The sequence below is a fragment of the Neofelis nebulosa genome, chromosome 13, assembly GCF_028018385.1.
Source record: "Neofelis nebulosa isolate mNeoNeb1 chromosome 13, mNeoNeb1.pri, whole genome shotgun sequence".
Lineage (NCBI taxonomy): Eukaryota > Metazoa > Chordata > Mammalia > Carnivora > Felidae > Neofelis > Neofelis nebulosa.
In genome coordinates, this window is record NC_080794.1 from 21,623,917 (window position 1) to 21,640,119 (window position 16,203).

The 16,203-nt window shown below is 73.6% G+C and overlaps 13 non-coding genes across 13 annotated transcripts; all 13 read left to right on the forward strand.

Annotated features, from left to right (window-relative positions):
• Positions 1–133: 133 nt before the first annotated feature.
• LOC131494010 (5S ribosomal RNA) lies at positions 134–252 on the forward strand. The gene has a single exon (XR_009253081.1). It is a non-coding gene; the product is annotated as a 5S ribosomal RNA (ribosomal RNA).
• Positions 253–1,382: 1,130 nt separating this feature from the next.
• LOC131494011 (5S ribosomal RNA) lies at positions 1,383–1,501 on the forward strand. Its single transcript, XR_009253082.1, has one exon. It is a non-coding gene; the product is annotated as a 5S ribosomal RNA (ribosomal RNA).
• Positions 1,502–2,632: 1,131 nt separating this feature from the next.
• On the forward strand, positions 2,633–2,751 carry LOC131494012 (5S ribosomal RNA). Its single transcript, XR_009253083.1, has one exon. It is a non-coding gene; the product is annotated as a 5S ribosomal RNA (ribosomal RNA).
• A 1,130-nt stretch (positions 2,752–3,881) lies between these two features.
• LOC131494013 (5S ribosomal RNA) lies at positions 3,882–4,000 on the forward strand. The gene has a single exon (XR_009253084.1). It is a non-coding gene; the product is annotated as a 5S ribosomal RNA (ribosomal RNA).
• A 1,125-nt stretch (positions 4,001–5,125) lies between these two features.
• Positions 5,126–5,244, forward strand: LOC131494014 (5S ribosomal RNA). Its single transcript, XR_009253085.1, has one exon. It is a non-coding gene; the product is annotated as a 5S ribosomal RNA (ribosomal RNA).
• A 1,130-nt stretch (positions 5,245–6,374) lies between these two features.
• On the forward strand, positions 6,375–6,493 carry LOC131494015 (5S ribosomal RNA). The gene has a single exon (XR_009253086.1). It is a non-coding gene; the product is annotated as a 5S ribosomal RNA (ribosomal RNA).
• A 1,131-nt stretch (positions 6,494–7,624) lies between these two features.
• LOC131494016 (5S ribosomal RNA) lies at positions 7,625–7,743 on the forward strand. Its single transcript, XR_009253087.1, has one exon. It is a non-coding gene; the product is annotated as a 5S ribosomal RNA (ribosomal RNA).
• A 1,120-nt stretch (positions 7,744–8,863) lies between these two features.
• On the forward strand, positions 8,864–8,982 carry LOC131494018 (5S ribosomal RNA). The gene has a single exon (XR_009253089.1). It is a non-coding gene; the product is annotated as a 5S ribosomal RNA (ribosomal RNA).
• Positions 8,983–10,102: 1,120 nt separating this feature from the next.
• Positions 10,103–10,221, forward strand: LOC131494019 (5S ribosomal RNA). Its single transcript, XR_009253090.1, has one exon. It is a non-coding gene; the product is annotated as a 5S ribosomal RNA (ribosomal RNA).
• A 1,131-nt stretch (positions 10,222–11,352) lies between these two features.
• Positions 11,353–11,471, forward strand: LOC131494020 (5S ribosomal RNA). The gene has a single exon (XR_009253091.1). It is a non-coding gene; the product is annotated as a 5S ribosomal RNA (ribosomal RNA).
• Positions 11,472–12,602: 1,131 nt separating this feature from the next.
• Positions 12,603–12,721, forward strand: LOC131494021 (5S ribosomal RNA). Its single transcript, XR_009253092.1, has one exon. It is a non-coding gene; the product is annotated as a 5S ribosomal RNA (ribosomal RNA).
• A 1,126-nt stretch (positions 12,722–13,847) lies between these two features.
• On the forward strand, positions 13,848–13,966 carry LOC131494022 (5S ribosomal RNA). The gene has a single exon (XR_009253093.1). It is a non-coding gene; the product is annotated as a 5S ribosomal RNA (ribosomal RNA).
• Positions 13,967–15,102: 1,136 nt separating this feature from the next.
• LOC131494023 (5S ribosomal RNA) lies at positions 15,103–15,221 on the forward strand. Its single transcript, XR_009253094.1, has one exon. It is a non-coding gene; the product is annotated as a 5S ribosomal RNA (ribosomal RNA).
• The last annotated feature ends 982 nt before the right edge of the window (positions 15,222–16,203 follow it).

Here is a 16,203-nt window from a genome sequence, read left to right on the forward strand (position 1 = left end):
CCGGGGCCCGCGGCGGAGGGCGGCGGCAGGCAGGCAGGCAGGCAGGCAGGCGCGTGCACGGGTGAAGCGCCGCACCCGCTGGGCTGGGGACGCGTGGAGCAGGCTCTTGAGGCGCCCAGCGCCAGCCGCCCGGGTCTACGGCCATACCACCCTGAACGCGCCCGATCTCGTCTGATCTCGGAAGCTAAGCAGGGTCGGGCCTGGTTAGTACTTGGATGGGAGACCGCCTGGGAATACCGGGTGCTGTAGGCTTTTTCGCTTTTGGCCTTTGGCCTTTGGCCTCCTTGACCTCTCCTTTGGCGCCCGCCGCCCCTCCCCCCCTCCCTCCCTGGGTCCCTCTCTCCCCAGGGAGCGCGGCTGCTGGGGCCAAACACATCCCAGCCACGGATCCCTCTGCCCCTCCCGGGCCAGCAAAGCAGCCTGGCCTGGCCTGGCCCGGCCCCGCCCCGCCCCGCCCCGCCACGCACCCCAAGCCCGCACACAATCCCCCCCTCCCCCCCCACCCGGCACTTCACGAGGGGCACGCTCCCCGCTCCCCGCTCCCCGCACCCGGCCAGATCCCACTGCACCGGCTGGAAGCCACGTCCCAGCTTTGCACCTTTCCTGAGACACCACCCACACCGGCACCCGCACCCGCACGGAGGGGTGGGGGGGTGTGCGTTGAGGGCGGGACCGGAGGCTGGCGCCCGGGGACTGGAGGGTGGGGGCTGGGTGGGTGGATGCGAGAACCAGGAGCGGGCGGGCGGGGCCCGGAGACCCCAGACTCCCACTCCGCCACACGCCTGGGCTCCCTGGGTCCTGGACCTCTCCCCTCCCTCGAGCCCTCATCCCCAGGCAGGGTCCCTGGCATTTCGCGAGGCCCCGCTAGGGCAGCGGGCTCGGGCTGTTGATGTTCACTGGGGGCGCTGGCGCCTCCGGGGTGGGTATGCACCAGGTGGGGCAGACGGGAGGAGAAGGCCGGGTGGCTGGCTGCGCTCGCCCTGGGGCTGGGGAGGAGGCGCCGACATCCCGGCGGGGCGGGCCCCGGAAGGCACGGCCGGCCGGATGCCCCACGCTCGCTTCCACCCTCTTGCCAGTGAGTAGCCCGACCTGGTGCGGTGACGTGCGGTCCGGTGCGGTGCCGGATGGAAGCGGAGGCGGGCGTGGGGCCAAGCCGGGAGCGGCCTGCAAGAGTCCCGGGATCGGAGAACGCCGGGGCTTGCGCCTCAGCGCCTTGCCAGGGTCCTCTTGCGCGGCCTCCGCCACCCGCCCGGGGCCCGCGGCGGAGGGCGGCGGCAGGCAGGCAGGCAGGCAGGCAGGCGCGTGCACGGGTGAAGCGCCGCACCCGCTGGGCTGGGGACGCGTGGAGCAGGCTCTTGAGGCGCCCAGCGCCAGCCGCCCGCGTCTACGGCCATACCACCCTGAACGCGCCCGATCTCGTCTGATCTCGGAAGCTAAGCAGGGTCGGGCCTGGTTAGTACTTGGATGGGAGACCGCCTGGGAATACCGGGTGCTGTAGGCTTTTTCGCTTTTGGCCTTTGGCCTTTGGCCTCCTTGACCTCTCCTTTGGCGCCCGCCGCCCCTCCCCCCCTCCCTCCCTGGGTCCCTCTCTCCCCAGGGAGCGCGGCTGCTGGGGCCAAACACATCCCAGCCACGGATCCCTCTGCCCCTCCCGGGCCAGCAAAGCAGCCTGGCCTGGCCTGGCCCGGCCCCGCCCCGCCCCGCCCCGCCACGCACCCCAAGCCCGCACACACCCCCCCCCCTCCCCCCCCACCCGGCACTTCACGAGGGGCACGCTCCCCGCTCCCCGCTCCCCGCACCCGGCCAGATCCCACTGCACCGGCTGGAAGCCACGTCCCAGCTTTGCACCTTTCCTGAGACACCACCCACACCGGCACCCGCACCCGCACGGAGGGGTGGGGGGGTGTGCGGTGAGGGCGGGACCGGAGGCTGGCGCCCGGGGACTGGAGGGTGGGGGCTGGGTGGGTGGATGCGAGAACCAGGAGCGGGCGGGCGGGGCCGCGAGACCCCAGACTCCCACTCCGCCACACGCCTGGGCTCCCTGGGTCCTGGACCTCTCCCCTCCCTCGAGCCCTCATCCCCAGGCAGGGTCCCTGGCATTTCGCGAGGCCCCGCTAGGGCAGCGGGCTCGGGCTGTTGATGTTCACTGGGGGCGCTGGCGCCTCCGGGGTGGGTATGCACCAGGTGGGGCAGACGGGAGGAGAAGGCCGGGTGGCTGGCTGCGCTCGCCCTGGGGCTGGGGAGGAGGCGCCGACACCCCGGCGGGGCGGGCCCCGGAAGGCACGGCCGGCCGGATGCCCCACGCTCGCTTCCACCCTCTTGCCAGTGAGTAGCCCGACCTGGTGCGGTGACGTGCGGTCCGGTGCGGTGCCGGATGGAAGCGGAGGCGGGCGTGGGGCCAAGCCGGGAGCGGCCTGCAAGAGTCCCGGGATCGGAGAACGCCGGGGCTTGCGCCTCAGCGCCTTGCCAGGGTCCTCTTGCGCGGCCTCCACCACCCGCCCGGGGCCCGCGGCGGAGGGCGGCGGCAGGCAGGCAGGCAGGCAGGCAGGTGCGTGCACGGGTGAAGCGCCGCACCCGCTGGGCTGGGGACGCGTGGAGCAGGCTCTTGAGGCGCCCAGCGCCAGCCGCCCGCGTCTACGGCCATACCACCCTGAACGCGCCCGATCTCGTCTGATCTCGGAAGCTAAGCAGGGTCGGGCCTGGTTAGTACTTGGATGGGAGACCGCCTGGGAATACCGGGTGCTGTAGGCTTTTTCGCTTTTGGCCTTTGGCCTTTGGCCTCCTTGACCTCTCCTTTGGCGCCCGCCGCCCCTCCCCCCCTCCCTCCCTGGGTCCCTCTCTCCCCAGGGAGCGCGGCTGCTGGGGCCAAACACATCCCAGCCACGGATCCCTCTGCCCCTCCCGGGCCAGCAAAGCAGCCTGGCCTGGCCTGGCCCGGCCCCGCCCCGCCCCGCCCCGCCACGCACCCCAAGCCCGCACACAATCCCCCCCTCCCCCCCCACCCGGCACTTCACGAGGGGCACGCTCCCCGCTCCCCGCTCCCCGCACCCGGCCAGATCCCACTGCACCGGCTGGAAGCCACGTCCCAGCTTTGCACCTTTCCTGAGACACCACCCACACCGGCACCCGCACCCGCACGGAGGGGTGGGGGGGTGTGCGGTGAGGGCGGGACCGGAGGCTGGCGCCCGGGGACTGGAGGGTGGGGGCTGGGTGGGTGGATGCGAGAACCAGGAGCGGGCGGGCGGGGCCGCGAGACCCCAGACTCCCACTCCGCCACACGCCTGGGCTCCCTGGGTCCTGGACCTCTCCCCTCCCTCGAGCCCTCATCCCCAGGCAGGGTCCCTGGCATTTCGCGAGGCCCCGCTAGGGCAGCGGGCTCGGGCTGTTGATGTTCACTGGGGGCGCTGGCGCCTCCGGGGTGGGTATGCACCAGGTGGGGCAGACGGGAGGAGAAGGCCGGGTGGCTGGCTGCGCTCGCCCTGGGGCTGGGGAGGAGGCGCCGACACCCCGGCGGGGCGGGCCCCGGAAGGCACGGCCGGCCGGATGCCCCACGCTCGCTTCCACCCTCTTGCCAGTGAGTAGCCCGACCTGGTGCGGTGACGTGCGGTCCGGTGCGGTGCCGGATGGAAGCGGAGGCGGGCGTGGGGCCAAGCCGGGAGCGGCCTGCAAGAGTCCCGGGATCGGAGAACGCCGGGGCTTGCGCCTCAGCGCCTTGCCAGGGTCCTCTTGCGCGGCCTCCGCCACCCGCCCGGGGCCCGCGGCGGAGGGCGGCGGCAGGCAGGCAGGCAGGCAGGCAGGCGCGTGCACGGGTGAAGCGCCGCACCCGCTGGGCTGGGGACGCGTGGAGCAGGCTCTTGAGGCGCCCAGCGCCAGCCGCCCGCGTCTACGGCCATACCACCCTGAACGCGCCCGATCTCGTCTGATCTCGGAAGCTAAGCAGGGTCGGGCCTGGTTAGTACTTGGATGGGAGACCGCCTGGGAATACCGGGTGCTGTAGGCTTTTTCGCTTTTGGCCTTTGGCCTTTGGCCTCCTTGACCTCTCCTTTGGCGCCCGCCGCCCCTCCCCCCCTCCCTCCCTGGGTCCCTCTCTCCCCAGGGAGCGCGGCTGCTGGGGCCAAACACATCCCAGCCACGGATCCCTCTGCCCCTCCCGGGCCAGCAAAGCAGCCTGGCCTGGCCTGGCCCGGCCCCGCCCCGCCCCGCCACGCACCCCAAGCCCGCACACACCCCCCCCCTCCCCCCCCACCCGGCACTTCACGAGGGGCACGCTCCCCGCTCCCCGCTCCCCGCACCCGGCCAGATCCCACTGCACCGGCTGGAAGCCACGTCCCAGCTTTGCACCTTTCCTGAGACACCACCCACACCGGCACCCGCACCCGCACGGAGGGGTGGGGGGGTGTGCGGTGAGGGCGGGACCGGAGGCTGGCGCCCGGGGACTGGAGGGTGGGGGCTGGGTGGGTGGATGCGAGAACCAGGAGCGGGCGGGCGGGGCCGCGAGACCCCAGACTCCCACTCCGCCACACGCCTGGGCTCCCTGGGTCCTGGACCTCTCCCCTCCCTCGAGCCCTCATCCCCAGGCAGGGTCCCTGGCATTTCGCGAGGCCCCGCTAGGGCAGCGGGCTCGGGCTGTTGATGTTCACTGGGGGCGCTGGCGCCTCCGGGGTGGGTATGCACCAGGTGGGGCAGACGGGAGGAGAAGGCCGGGTGGCTGGCTGCGCTCGCCCTGGGGCTGGGGAGGAGGCGCCGACACCCCGGCGGGGCGGGCCCCGGAAGGCACGGCCGGCCGGATGCCCCACGCTCGCTTCCACCCTCTTGCCAGTGAGTAGCCCGACCTGGTGCGGTGACGTGCGGTCCGGTGCGGTGCCGGATGGAAGCGGAGGCGGGCGTGGGGCCAAGCCGGGAGCGGCCTGCAAGAGTCCCGGGATCGGAGAACGCCGGGGCTTGCGCCTCAGCGCCTTGCCAGGGTCCTCTTGCGCGGCCTCCACCACCCGCCCGGGGCCCGCGGCGGAGGGCGGCGGCAGGCAGGCAGGCAGGCAGGCAGGTGCGTGCACGGGTGAAGCGCCGCACCCGCTGGGCTGGGGACGCGTGGAGCAGGCTCTTGAGGCGCCCAGCGCCAGCCGCCCGCGTCTACGGCCATACCACCCTGAACGCGCCCGATCTCGTCTGATCTCGGAAGCTAAGCAGGGTCGGGCCTGGTTAGTACTTGGATGGGAGACCGCCTGGGAATACCGGGTGCTGTAGGCTTTTTCGCTTTTGGCCTTTGGCCTTTGGCCTCCTTGACCTCTCCTTTGGCGCCCGCCGCCCCTCCCCCCCTCCCTCCCTGGGTCCCTCTCTCCCCAGGGAGCGCGGCTGCTGGGGCCAAACACATCCCAGCCACGGATCCCTCTGCCCCTCCCGGGCCAGCAAAGCAGCCTGGCCTGGCCTGGCCCGGCCCCGCCCCGCCCCGCCCCGCCACGCACCCCAAGCCCGCACACAATCCCCCCCTCCCCCCCCACCCGGCACTTCACGAGGGGCACGCTCCCCGCTCCCCGCTCCCCGCACCCGGCCAGATCCCACTGCACCGGCTGGAAGCCACGTCCCAGCTTTGCACCTTTCCTGAGACACCACCCACACCGGCACCCGCACCCGCACGGAGGGGTGGGGGGGTGTGCGGTGAGGGCGGGACCGGAGGCTGGCGCCCGGGGACTGGAGGGTGGGGGCTGGGTGGGTGGATGCGAGAACCAGGAGCGGGCGGGCGGGGCCGCGAGACCCCAGACTCCCACTCCGCCACACGCCTGGGCTCCCTGGGTCCTGGACCTCTCCCCTCCCTCGAGCCCTCATCCCCAGGCAGGGTCCCTGGCATTTCGCGAGGCCCCGCTAGGGCAGCGGGCTCGGGCTGTTGATGTTCACTGGGGGCGCTGGCGCCTCCGGGGTGGGTATGCACCAGGTGGGGCAGACGGGAGGAGAAGGCCGGGTGGCTGGCTGCGCTCGCCCTGGGGCTGGGGAGGAGGCGCCGACACCCCGGCGGGGCGGGCCCCGGAAGGCACGGCCGGCCGGATGCCCCACGCTCGCTTCCACCCTCTTGCCAGTGAGTAGCCCGACCTGGTGCGGTGACGTGCGGTCCGGTGCGGTGCCGGATGGAAGCGGAGGCGGGCGTGGGGCCAAGCCGGGAGCGGCCTGCAAGAGTCCCGGGATCGGAGAACGCCGGGGCTTGCGCCTCAGCGCCTTGCCAGGGTCCTCTTGCGCGGCCTCCGCCACCCGCCCGGGGCCCGCGGCGGAGGGCGGCGGCAGGCAGGCAGGCAGGCAGGCAGGCGCGTGCACGGGTGAAGCGCCGCACCCGCTGGGCTGGGGACGCGTGGAGCAGGCTCTTGAGGCGCCCAGCGCCAGCCGCCCGCGTCTACGGCCATACCACCCTGAACGCGCCCGATCTCGTCTGATCTCGGAAGCTAAGCAGGGTCGGGCCTGGTTAGTACTTGGATGGGAGACCGCCTGGGAATACCGGGTGCTGTAGGCTTTTTCGCTTTTGGCCTTTGGCCTTTGGCCTCCTTGACCTCTCCTTTGGCGCCCGCCGCCCCTCCCCCCCTCCCTCCCTGGGTCCCTCTCTCCCCAGGGAGCGCGGCTGCTGGGGCCAAACACATCCCAGCCACGGATCCCTCTGCCCCTCCCGGGCCAGCAAAGCAGCCTGGCCTGGCCTGGCCCGGCCCCGCCCCGCCCCGCCCCGCCACGCACCCCAAGCCCGCACACAACCCCCCCCCTCCCCCCCCACCCGGCACTTCACGAGGGGCACGCTCCCCGCTCCCCGCTCCCCGCACCCGGCCAGATCCCACTGCACCGGCTGGAAGCCACGTCCCAGCTTTGCACCTTTCCTGAGACACCACCCACACCGGCACCCGCACCCGCACGGAGGGGTGGGGGGGTGTGCGGTGAGGGCGGGACCGGAGGCTGGCGCCCGGGGACTGGAGGGTGGGGGCTGGGTGGGTGGATGCGAGAACCAGGAGCGGGCGGGCGGGGCCGCGAGACCCCAGACTCCCACTCCGCCACACGCCTGGGCTCCCTGGGTCCTGGACCTCTCCCCTCCCTCGAGCCCTCATCCCCAGGCAGGGTCCCTGGCATTTCGCGAGGCCCCGCTAGGGCAGCGGGCTCGGGCTGTTGATGTTCACTGGGGGCGCTGGCGCCTCCGGGGTGGGTATGCACCAGGTGGGGCAGACGGGAGGAGAAGGCCGGGTGGCTGGCTGCGCTCGCCCTGGGGCTGGGGAGGAGGCGCCGACACCCCGGCGGGGCGGGCCCCGGAAGGCACGGCCGGCCGGATGCCCCACGCTCGCTTCCACCCTCTTGCCAGTGAGTAGCCCGACCTGGTGCGGTGACGTGCGGTCCGGTGCGGTGCCGGATGGAAGCGGAGGCGGGCGTGGGGCCAAGCCGGGAGCGGCCTGCAAGAGTCCCGGGATCGGAGAACGCCGGGGCTTGCGCCTCAGCGCCTTGCCAGGGTCCTCTTGCGCGGCCTCCACCACCCGCCCGGGGCCCGCGGCGGAGGGCGGCGGCAGGCAGGCAGGCAGGCAGGCAGGTGCGTGCACGGGTGAAGCGCCGCACCCGCTGGGCTGGGGACGCGTGGAGCAGGCTCTTGAGGCGCCCAGCGCCAGCCGCCCGCGTCTACGGCCATACCACCCTGAACGCGCCCGATCTCGTCTGATCTCGGAAGCTAAGCAGGGTCGGGCCTGGTTAGTACTTGGATGGGAGACCGCCTGGGAATACCGGGTGCTGTAGGCTTTTTCGCTTTTGGCCTTTGGCCTTTGGCCTCCTTGACCTCTCCTTTGGCGCCCGCCGCCCCTCCCCCCTCCCTCCCTGGGTCCCTCTCTCCCCAGGGAGCGCGGCTGCTGGGGCCAAACACATCCTAGCCACGGATCCCTCTGCCCCTCCCGGGCCAGCAAAGCAGCCTGGCCTGGCCTGGCCCGGCCCCGCCCCGCCCCGCCCCGCCACGCACCCCAAGCCCGCACACAACCCCCCCCCTCCCCCCCCACCCGGCACTTCACGAGGGGCACGCTCCCCGCTCCCCGCACCCGGCCAGATCCCACTGCACCGGCTGGAAGCCACGTCCCAGCTTTGCACCTTTCCTGAGACACCACCCACACCGGCACCCGCACCCGCACGGAGGGGTGGGGGGGGTGTGCGGTGAGGGCGGGACCGGAGGCTGGCGCCCGGGGACTGGAGGGTGGGGGCTGGGTGGGTGGATGCGAGAACCAGGAGCGGGCGGGCGGGGCCGCGAGACCCCAGACTCCCACTCCGCCACACGCCTGGGCTCCCTGGGTCCTGGACCTCTCCCCTCCCTCGAGCCCTCATCCCCAGGCAGGGTCCCTGGCATTTCGCGAGGCCCCGCTAGGGCAGCGGGCTCGGGCTGTTGATGTTCACTGGGGGCGCTGGCGCCTCCGGGGTGGGTATGCACCAGGTGGGGCAGACGGGAGGAGAAGGCCGGGTGGCTGGCTGCGCTCGCCCTGGGGCTGGGGAGGAGGCGCCGACACCCCGGCGGGGCGGGCCCCGGAAGGCACGGCCGGCCGGATGCCCCACGCTCGCTTCCACCCTCTTGCCAGTGAGTAGCCCGACCTGGTGCGGTGACGTGCGGTCCGGTGCGGTGCCGGATGGAAGCGGAGGCGGGCGTGGGGCCAAGCCGGGAGCGGCCTGCAAGAGTCCCGGGATCGGAGAACGCCGGGGCTTGCGCCTCAGCGCCTTGCCAGGGTCCTCTTGCGCGGCCTCCGCCACCCGCCCGGGGCCCGCGGCGGAGGGCGGCGGCAGGCAGGCAGGCAGGCAGGTGCGTGCACGGGTGAAGCGCCGCACCCGCTGGGCTGGGGACGCGTGGAGCAGGCTCTTGAGGCGCCCAGCGCCAGCCGCCCGCGTCTACGGCCATACCACCCTGAACGCGCCCGATCTCGTCTGATCTCGGAAGCTAAGCAGGGTCGGGCCTGGTTAGTACTTGGATGGGAGACCGCCTGGGAATACCGGGTGCTGTAGGCTTTTTCGCTTTTGGCCTTTGGCCTTTGGCCTCCTTGACCTCTCCTTTGGCGCCCGCCGCCCCTCCCCCCTCCCTCCCTGGGTCCCTCTCTCCCCAGGGAGCGCGGCTGCTGGGGCCAAACACATCCCAGCCACGGATCCCTCTGCCCCTCCCGGGCCAGCAAAGCAGCCTGGCCTGGCCTGGCCCGGCCCCGCCCCGCCCCGCCCCGCCACGCACCCCAAGCCCGCACACAACCCCCCCCCTCCCCCCCCACCCGGCACTTCACGAGGTGCACGCTCCCCGCTCCCCGCACCCGGCCAGATCCCACTGCACCGGCTGGAAGCCACGTCCCAGCTTTGCACCTTTCCTGAGACACCACCCACACCGGCACCCGCACCCGCACGGAGGGGTGGGGGGGGTGTGCGGTGAGGGCGGGACCGGAGGCTGGCGCCCGGGGACTGGAGGGTGGGGGCTGGGTGGGTGGATGCGAGAACCAGGAGCGGGCGGGCGGGGCCGCGAGACCCCAGACTCCCACTCCGCCACACGCCTGGGCTCCCTGGGTCCTGGACCTCTCCCCTCCCTCGAGCCCTCATCCCCAGGCAGGGTCCCTGGCATTTCGCGAGGCCCCGCTAGGGCAGCGGGCTCGGGCTGTTGATGTTCACTGGGGGCGCTGGCGCCTCCGGGGTGGGTATGCACCAGGTGGGGCAGACGGGAGGAGAAGGCCGGGTGGCTGGCTGCGCTCGCCCTGGGGCTGGGGAGGAGGCGCCGACACCCCGGCGGGGCGGGCCCCGGAAGGCACGGCCGGCCGGATGCCCCACGCTCGCTTCCACCCTCTTGCCAGTGAGTAGCCCGACCTGGTGCGGTGACGTGCGGTCCGGTGCGGTGCCGGATGGAAGCGGAGGCGGGCGTGGGGCCAAGCCGGGAGCGGCCTGCAAGAGTCCCGGGATCGGAGAACGCCGGGGCTTGCGCCTCAGCGCCTTGCCAGGGTCCTCTTGCGCGGCCTCCGCCACCCGCCCGGGGCCCGCGGCGGAGGGCGGCGGCAGGCAGGCAGGCAGGCAGGCGCGTGCACGGGTGAAGCGCCGCACCCGCTGGGCTGGGGACGCGTGGAGCAGGCTCTTGAGGCGCCCAGCGCCAGCCGCCCGCGTCTACGGCCATACCACCCTGAACGCGCCCGATCTCGTCTGATCTCGGAAGCTAAGCAGGGTCGGGCCTGGTTAGTACTTGGATGGGAGACCGCCTGGGAATACCGGGTGCTGTAGGCTTTTTCGCTTTTGGCCTTTGGCCTTTGGCCTCCTTGACCTCTCCTTTGGCGCCCGCCGCCCCTCCCCCCCTCCCTCCCTGGGTCCCTCTCTCCCCAGGGAGCGCGGCTGCTGGGGCCAAACACATCCCAGCCACGGATCCCTCTGCCCCTCCCGGGCCAGCAAAGCAGCCTGGCCTGGCCTGGCCCGGCCCCGCCCCGCCCCGCCCCGCCACGCACCCCAAGCCCGCACACAACCCCCCCCCTCCCCCCCCACCCGGCACTTCACGAGGGGCACGCTCCCCGCTCCCCGCTCCCCGCACCCGGCCAGATCCCACTGCACCTGCTGGAAGCCACGTCCCAGCTTTGCACCTTTCCTGAGACACCACCCACACCGGCACCCGCACCCGCACGGAGGGGTGGGGGGGTGTGCGGTGAGGGCGGGACCGGAGGCTGGCGCCCGGGGACTGGAGGGTGGGGGCTGGGTGGGTGGATGCGAGAACCAGGAGCGGGCGGGCGGGGCCGCGAGACCCCAGACTCCCACTCCGCCACACGCCTGGGCTCCCTGGGTCCTGGACCTCTCCCCTCCCTCGAGCCCTCATCCCCAGGCAGGGTCCCTGGCATTTCGCGAGGCCCCGCTAGGGCAGCGGGCTCGGGCTGTTGATGTTCACTGGGGGCGCTGGCGCCTCCGGGGTGGGTATGCACCAGGTGGGGCAGACGGGAGGAGAAGGCCGGGTGGCTGGCTGCGCTCGCCCTGGGGCTGGGGAGGAGGCGCCGACACCCCGGCGGGGCGGGCCCCGGAAGGCACGGCCGGCCGGATGCCCCACGCTCGCTTCCACCCTCTTGCCAGTGAGTAGCCCGACCTGGTGCGGTGACGTGCGGTCCGGTGCGGTGCCGGATGGAAGCGGAGGCGGGCGTGGGGCCAAGCCGGGAGCGGCCTGCAAGAGTCCCGGGATCGGAGAACGCCGGGGCTTGCGCCTCAGCGCCTTGCCAGGGTCCTCTTGCGCGGCCTCCGCCACCCGCCCGGGGCCCGCGGCGGAGGGCGGCGGCAGGCAGGCAGGCAGGCAGGCAGGCGCGTGCACGGGTGAAGCGCCGCACCCGCTGGGCTGGGGACGCGTGGAGCAGGCTCTTGAGGCGCCCAGCGCCAGCCGCCCGCGTCTACGGCCATACCACCCTGAACGCGCCCGATCTCGTCTGATCTCGGAAGCTAAGCAGGGTCGGGCCTGGTTAGTACTTGGATGGGAGACCGCCTGGGAATACCGGGTGCTGTAGGCTTTTTCGCTTTTGGCCTTTGGCCTTTGGCCTCCTTGACCTCTCCTTTGGCGCCCGCCGCCCCTCCCCCCCTCCCTCCCTGGGTCCCTCTCTCCCCAGGGAGCGCGGCTGCTGGGGCCAAACACATCCCAGCCACGGATCCCTCTGCCCCTCCCGGGCCAGCAAAGCAGCCTGGCCTGGCCTGGCCCGGCCCCGCCCCGCCCCGCCCCGCCACGCACCCCAAGCCCGCACACAACCCCCCCCCTCCCCCCCCACCCGGCACTTCACGAGGGGCACGCTCCCCGCTCCCCGCTCCCCGCACCCGGCCAGATCCCACTGCACCGGCTGGAAGCCACGTCCCAGCTTTGCACCTTTCCTGAGACACCACCCACACCGGCACCCGCACCCGCACGGAGGGGTGGGGGGGTGTGCGGTGAGGGCGGGACCGGAGGCTGGCGCCCGGGGACTGGAGGGTGGGGGCTGGGTGGGTGGATGCGAGAACCAGGAGCGGGCGGGCGGGGCCGCGAGACCCCAGACTCCCACTCCGCCACACGCCTGGGCTCCCTGGGTCCTGGACCTCTCCCCTCCCTCGAGCCCTCATCCCCAGGCAGGGTCCCTGGCATTTCGCGAGGCCCCGCTAGGGCAGCGGGCTCGGGCTGTTGATGTTCACTGGGGGCGCTGGCGCCTCCGGGGTGGGTATGCACCAGGTGGGGCAGACGGGAGGAGAAGGCCGGGTGGCTGGCTGCGCTCGCCCTGGGGCTGGGGAGGAGGCGCCGACACCCCGGCGGGGCGGGCCCCGGAAGGCACGGCCGGCCGGATGCCCCACGCTCGCTTCCACCCTCTTGCCAGTGAGTAGCCCGACCTGGTGCGGTGACGTGCGGTCCGGTGCGGTGCCGGATGGAAGCGGAGGCGGGCGTGGGGCCAAGCCGGGAGCGGCCTGCAAGAGTCCCGGGATCGGAGAACGCCGGGGCTTGCGCCTCAGCGCCTTGCCAGGGTCCTCTTGCGCGGCCTCCGCCACCCGCCCGGGGCCCGCGGCGGAGGGCGGCGGCAGGCAGGCAGGCAGGCAGGCAGGCGCGTGCACGGGTGAAGCGCCGCACCCGCTGGGCTGGGGACGCGTGGAGCAGGCTCTTGAGGCGCCCAGCGCCAGCCGCCCGCGTCTACGGCCATACCACCCTGAACGCGCCCGATCTCGTCTGATCTCGGAAGCTAAGCAGGGTCGGGCCTGGTTAGTACTTGGATGGGAGACCGCCTGGGAATACCGGGTGCTGTAGGCTTTTTCGCTTTTGGCCTTTGGCCTTTGGCCTCCTTGACCTCTCCTTTGGCGCCCGCCGCCCCTCCCCCCCTCCCTCCCTGGGTCCCTCTCTCCCCAGGGAGCGCGGCTGCTGGGGCCAAACACATCCCAGCCACGGATCCCTCTGCCCCTCCCGGGCCAGCAAAGCAGCCTGGCCTGGCCTGGCCCGGCCCCGCCCCGCCCCGCCCCGCCACGCACCCCAAGCCCGCACACAATCCCCCCCTCCCCCCCCACCCGGCACTTCACGAGGGGCACGCTCCCCGCTCCCCGCTCCCCGCACCCGGCCAGATCCCACTGCACCGGCTGGAAGCCACGTCCCAGCTTTGCACCTTTCCTGAGACACCACCCACACCGGCACCCGCACCCGCACGGAGGGGTGGGGGGGTGTGCGGTGAGGGCGGGACCGGAGGCTGGCGCCCGGGGACTGGAGGGTGGGGGCTGGGTGGGTGGATGCGAGAACCAGGAGCGGGCGGGCGGGGCCGCGAGACCCCAGACTCCCACTCCGCCACACGCCTGGGCTCCCTGGGTCCTGGACCTCTCCCCTCCCTCGAGCCCTCATCCCCAGGCAGGGTCCCTGGCATTTCGCGAGGCCCCGCTAGGGCAGCGGGCTCGGGCTGTTGATGTTCACTGGGGGCGCTGGCGCCTCCGGGGTGGGTATGCACCAGGTGGGGCAGACGGGAGGAGAAGGCCGGGTGGCTGGCTGCGCTCGCCCTGGGGCTGGGGAGGAGGCGCCGACACCCCGGCGGGGCGGGCCCCGGAAGGCACGGCCGGCCGGATGCCCCACGCTCGCTTCCACCCTCTTGCCAGTGAGTAGCCCGACCTGGTGCGGTGACGTGCGGTCCGGTGCGGTGCCGGATGGAAGCGGAGGCGGGCGTGGGGCCAAGCCGGGAGCGGCCTGCAAGAGTCCCGGGATCGGAGAACGCCGGGGCTTGCGCCTCAGCGCCTTGCCAGGGTCCTCTTGCGCGGCCTCCGCCACCCGCCCGGGGCCCGCGGCGGAGGGCGGCGGCAGGCAGGCAGGCAGGCAGGCGCGTGCACGGGTGAAGCGCCGCACCCGCTGGGCTGGGGACGCGTGGAGCAGGCTCTTGAGGCGCCCAGCGCCAGCCGCCCGCGTCTACGGCCATACCACCCTGAACGCGCCCGATCTCGTCTGATCTCGGAAGCTAAGCAGGGTCGGGCCTGGTTAGTACTTGGATGGGAGACCGCCTGGGAATACCGGGTGCTGTAGGCTTTTTCGCTTTTGGCCTTTGGCCTTTGGCCTCCTTGACCTCTCCTTTGGCGCCCGCCGCCCCTCCCCCCCTCCCTCCCTGGGTCCCTCTCTCCCCAGGGAGCGCGGCTGCTGGGGCCAAACACATCCCAGCCACGGATCCCTCTGCCCCTCCCGGGCCAGCAAAGCAGCCTGGCCTGGCCTGGCCCGGCCCCGCCCCGCCCCGCCCCGCCCCGCCACGCACCCCAAGCCCGCACACAACCCCCCCCCTCCCCCCCCACCCGGCACTTCACGAGGGGCACGCTCCCCGCTCCCCGCTCCCCGCACCCGGCCAGATCCCACTGCACCGGCTGGAAGCCACGTCCCAGCTTTGCACCTTTCCTGAGACACCACCCACACCGGCACCCGCACCCGCACGGAGGGGTGGGGGGGTGTGCGGTGAGGGCGGGACCGGAGGCTGGCGCCCGGGGACTGGAGGGTGGGGGCTGGGTGGGTGGATGCGAGAACCAGGAGCGGGCGGGCGGGGCCGCGAGACCCCAGACTCCCACTCCGCCACACGCCTGGGCTCCCTGGGTCCTGGACCTCTCCCCTCCCTCGAGCCCTCATCCCCAGGCAGGGTCCCTGGCATTTCGCGAGGCCCCGCTAGGGCAGCGGGCTCGGGCTGTTGATGTTCACTGGGGGCGCTGGCGCCTCCGGGGTGGGTATGCACCAGGTGGGGCAGACGGGAGGAGAAGGCCGGGTGGCTGGCTGCGCTCGCCCTGGGGCTGGGGAGGAGGCGCCGACACCCCGGCGGGGCGGGCCCCGGAAGGCACGGCCGGCCGGATGCCCCACGCTCGCTTCCACCCTCTTGCCAGTGAGTAGCCCGACCTGGTGCGGTGACGTGCGGTCCGGTGCGGTGCCGGATGGAAGCGGAGGCGGGCGTGGGGCCAAGCCGGGAGCGGCCTGCAAGAGTCCCGGGATCGGAGAACGCCGGGGCTTGCGCCTCAGCGCCTTGCCAGGGTCCTCTTGCGCGGCCTCCGCCACCCGCCCGGGGCCCGCGGCGGAGGGCGGCGGCAGGCAGGCAGGCAGGCAGGCAGGCGCGTGCACGGGTGAAGCGCCGCACCCGCTGGGCTGGGGACGCGTGGAGCAGGCTCTTGAGGCGCCCAGCGCCAGCCGCCCGCGTCTACGGCCATACCACCCTGAACGCGCCCGATCTCGTCTGATCTCGGAAGCTAAGCAGGGTCGGGCCTGGTTAGTACTTGGATGGGAGACCGCCTGGGAATACCGGGTGCTGTAGGCTTTTTCGCTTTTGGCCTTTGGCCTTTGGCCTCCTTGACCTCTCCTTTGGCGCCCGCCGCCCCTCCCCCCCTCCCTCCCTGGGTCCCTCTCTCCCCAGGGAGCGCGGCTGCTGGGGCCAAACACATCCCAGCCACGGATCCCTCTGCCCCTCCCGGGCCAGCAAAGCAGCCTGGCCTGGCCTGGCCCGGCCCCGCCCCGCCCCGCCCCGCCACGCACCCCAAGCCCGCACACAACCCCCCCCCCTCCCCCCCCACCCGGCACTTCACGAGGGGCACGCTCCCCGCTCCCCGCTCCCCGCACCCGGCCAGATCCCACTGCACCGGCTGGAAGCCACGTCCCAGCTTTGCACCTTTCCTGAGACACCACCCACACCGGCACCCGCACCCGCACGGAGGGGTGGGGGGGTGTGCGGTGAGGGCGGGACCGGAGGCTGGCGCCCGGGGACTGGAGGGTGGGGGCTGGGTGGGTGGATGCGAGAACCAGGAGCGGGCGGGCGGGGCCGCGAGACCCCAGACTCCCACTCCGCCACACGCCTGGGCTCCCTGGGTCCTGGACCTCTCCCCTCCCTCGAGCCCTCATCCCCAGGCAGGGTCCCTGGCATTTCGCGAGGCCCCGCTAGGGCAGCGGGCTCGGGCTGTTGATGTTCACTGGGGGCGCTGGCGCCTCCGGGGTGGGTATGCACCAGGTGGGGCAGACGGGAGGAGAAGGCCGGGTGGCTGGCTGCGCTCGCCCTGGGGCTGGGGAGGAGGCGCCGACACCCCGGCGGGGCGGGCCCCGGAAGGCACGGCCGGCCGGATGCCCCACGCTCGCTTCCACCCTCTTGCCAGTGAGTAGCCCGACCTGGTGCGGTGACGTGCGGTCCGGTGCGGTGCCGGATGGAAGCGGAGGCGGGCGTGGGGCCAAGCCGGGAGCGGCCTGCAAGAGTCCCGGGATCGGAGAACGCCGGGGCTTGCGCCTCAGCGCCTTGCCAGGGTCCTCTTGCG